Consider the following 4085-nt stretch of genomic DNA (forward strand, 5'->3'; position numbering starts at 1 on the left):
TGTTTGAGTATCATTTTTTGAGATGACTAATGTTACCGTCCCTACTACAACAAACAATACTTAGCTATATGTAATTTTGTCATTGGAACATTTCATTTAAATACTGTAGAATTCCATTCATTCCTATGGAGGACTGCTCCTACTGGGGAGTACCAGTATGTATAGGCTTTCATCAAAGAAAAACTACTGTAAATGTTGTTGTTTTTTATAAATGTCGGGAAAGAATGTGTTGCTTGATCACATTGCAAAACATTATATTCTAGAATGATTTAGAATATTTAATTACAAAAAATATGTTAATTGTTATTCTTCATTAAAAACATTAAAGAGAGAATATTAGACAGCACAATAATGTGCAAAAGGTAATGCATACATTTTGTAGAATAGATGAAAACAGCCTCATCATTTCAATCTACCTACTGTAAATCATTTTCCAAGAAAGAACTATTACACTGTTGCATCTTGCACCAGCGTGAGGCAACATCAGACAAAGTTACAATTATTGTTCATGCTCTTTACCTGTGGCCACCATCATACGATATTCCATGAGAGCATGAGTTGGTGTCTTTTGTCGAACTGCTGGAAAATATAGGGTAGTGCTTAATCCTTGATGTACAGTAACATGAGGTATGCCCCCCTAACGCAGTTTTCACTCACCCGCTTTAGGTCCTTTAGTCTGGTTGTATTCATCAGCCACTCCCTGAGATATAGAGGAGAACGCTAAAACATACTACTACAATCTTAGAAAAAAGGGTTCCAAAAGGCTTCTTTGGCTGCCCCCATAGGAGAACCCTTTTTGGTTCCAGGTAGAACTCTTTTGGGTTGCATGTAGAAGCCTCTGGTGTAAGGGTTCTACATGGAACCTAATAGGGTTCTACCAGGAACCAAAAAACTAGTTTTCAAAGGGTTCTCCTATGGGGACAGCTGAAGAACATTTTTAGATTTTAGATAGCAGCACCTTTTTGTCTAAGTGTGTACTCAAAAGGGGTTATTCATAAAAGTTAGACAGTTTTCCCACAATTGTAGAGGAAACGTCACACAAATAAATGTTCCAACTCATAAGGCTGGTTACCGGGGCTTTTTATTATTTGCGTATCATTTAGCTGATTTATAAAGCTAAAGAGAAAGGTTAAAATACCACCTGCTCCTTAGTAGAACAAATTCTAGGTGAAAATATTGACTCCTTTTACTGTTTATTTTTATCATGTAATTTAGTTCTCAAAAAGTAGTTAGAAATATATTTTTTAAGTGTGTGTGTGCTATAATGGTGCTTGTTTCAATGAATCACTAAAAAGTTACTTTTCACATTTCTACACAAGTATCAGAATAGTGGACTGTAAGACAAAAAATAACCATGTTCTTTTTGGCAAAAAAATCTAATAGCAGATGCTTTGTCGTGCTCACCTGCACCTGGTACTTCATCGTCCCATCCTCCAGGGTGTCCAGCTCTTGGCTCAGTTTTTGCATCTGGTCGCTGATGTCATCGATCTCGGCACACAGGCTCTTGTAGTTCGCCAGGTAGAACTCTTTCATATACTGTCTGCCTGTCTGATGCTATCTCGGGGTACTGAAGAGACACATTACACAGGAGAAAAGGAGACACAGGAAATGCCATTTTGATCAATACTGCAATTTTCTTGAATGCTATCTTGAACGTAGAACAAAATGGCTTTCTGTCATGCTTTCTCACTAGCATGTGACATTGCTGAAACAGCACACACAGCAGATATGGAATGCTGTCTGTTTGTTTTAATGTTTAATCTATTGCTCAATCCCTTGTTCCATCCATCCACCCACCCATTAAATATGGCCCACCTATGCAAGTGGTCATTTTGGTCTTGGTCCAGTTCATTACCAGTATCCCCACCAATGATGTAACCGGTCTCACATTGGGTCTCCTCCTGTGAAAGGGGGTTAGGGTTCTGTTCCCTCTCCCTGTGAATGGGGTCTTCCTCAGGCTCTCTGCCTCCATAGGCCATTGGTGTTATCATAGTAACTGGAGATAATATCAAACTGTCACTAAAGTCGTTAACTTTTTTAACGTCCCTCTTTACGTTTGATTATTTATGCATATAAAAACTGAGGTCGGGGCTCCACTAGTTTTCCTGTTTCTAATCAGACTTTACAGCTGTGGATGAGCACTAGGGTTGGGGTAATATTATTGTTACCAATACAACTTTGGTCTATTTGACTAGGCCAAGACTATTTACCCCAGGTTGAAGCTATCCACTGTAGGTAGACACTATGGTAACTCACACCTATTAGAAACTATCATTTACATTTTAGTCATTTAGCAGACGCTCTTATCCAGAGCGACTTACAGTAGTGAATGCATACATTTCAAACATTTATTTCTCCGTACTGGTCCCCCATGGGAATCTTACCCACAACCCTGGCGTTGCAAACACCATGCTCTACCAACTGAGCCACACGGGACCTGTCCACTCTACATCAAGACTATGGGAACTCACTTTGGGTCTAGACTATTCTCCCCAGACTAGCCTATTTACCTGGACTGGACTATTCATTTTAGGTCTATTGGTCACTGTAATTAAATTACACAAAAATATACAAATATAAACGCAACATGCAACAATTTCAACAATTTTACTGAGTTACAGTTCATATAAGGAAATCAATCAATTTAAATAAATTCAGTAGGTCCTATTTTGTGGATTTCACATGACTGGGCAGGGGCGCAGCCATGGGTGGGCCTTGGAGGACATAGGGAGCCAGGCCTACCCACTTGGGAGCCAGGCCCAGCCAATCAGAATGAGTTTTTCCACACAAAAGGGCTTTAATACAGACAGAAATACTCCTTAGTTTCATCAACTTTCCAGGTGGCTGGTCTCAGACGATCCCGCAGGTGAATAAGCCGGATGTGGAGGTCCTGGGCTGGCGTGGTTACATGTGGTCTGCGGTTGTGAGGCCGGTTGGACATACTGGACATACTGCCAAATTCTCTAAAATGATGTTGGAGGTGGCTTATGGTAGAGAAATTTACATTACATTCTCTGGAAACAGTTCTGGTGGACATTCCTTCAGTCAGCATACCAGTTCCCTGCTCCCTCAAAACTTGAGACATCTGTGTCTTTGTGTTGTGTGACAAAACTGCGCCTGTGTCTTGATCATGCTGTTTAATAAGCTTCTTGATATGCCACATCTTTCAGGTGGATAGATTATCTTGGCAAAGGAGAAATGCTCACTAACAGGACTGTAAACAAATTTGTGCACAAGATTTGAGAGAAATAAGCTTTCGTGCGTATGGAACACTTCTGGGATCTTTTATTTCAGCTCGTGAAACATGGGACCAACACTTTACAACACTTTACATGTTGATATTTTTGTTCAGTATGTACAGTATCAAGCCTTTTGACTCACGCATTGCCATTGTAGGTCTCCTCACTGTAGATGCTGACTGTTTCGGCTCCGTCGGAGACAACACTGTTCTCTGTCCTAAGGTCAGGGACGGCCTTCTCTGATAGGACAACAGTAGTACTCTGCAACACAGTCCACCTGAAACAACATAACACTCATAATACATATTCGTTTTTGTGCTTGTGAGGGTGTTTTGCCTAAAAATAAAATGCCATGTTGTTCAACACGAACGCTATGAGACAGAACGTCTCAGTAGACATTCAAATGCGTCTTGATCATAATGTCAAGGGTGTTCTCATGAGGTCTGATGTCTCAGGTCTAAGCCTGTGCACCACTTATACACGACATGAGCAGTAGAGAGTAGAACTGGAGAGTAGGGCATGCAAGGTAACTTGTTTTTTTAATGGATGTTCAACAGTACAGTGAACACACAACACAAGCCCTTTTCAATGAAAACACGCACACAGACATGCACACACAACTTCCCAAAACAGCCCAAGTCAAAGTGAGACATTCTGACTGAAAATGAACTCCAACATCCATCAAACTCAGGGGACAAAAGTATCTTCCTCCAGTTGTCTGGGATGATCAGTGTCTTGCCTGGCAGCCTCTCTTTCCTCCTATTCTTAGAAGGGAAGTCACAGTCACAGGCACTCAGGGGGAAGGCGATGCACAGAAACCTGGATTGGAAATTCCCTGAACTGCTT

Source organism: Salmo trutta, chromosome 21 (genome assembly GCF_901001165.1).
Source record: "Salmo trutta chromosome 21, fSalTru1.1, whole genome shotgun sequence".
In the NCBI taxonomy this organism is placed as follows: domain Eukaryota; kingdom Metazoa; phylum Chordata; class Actinopteri; order Salmoniformes; family Salmonidae; genus Salmo; species Salmo trutta.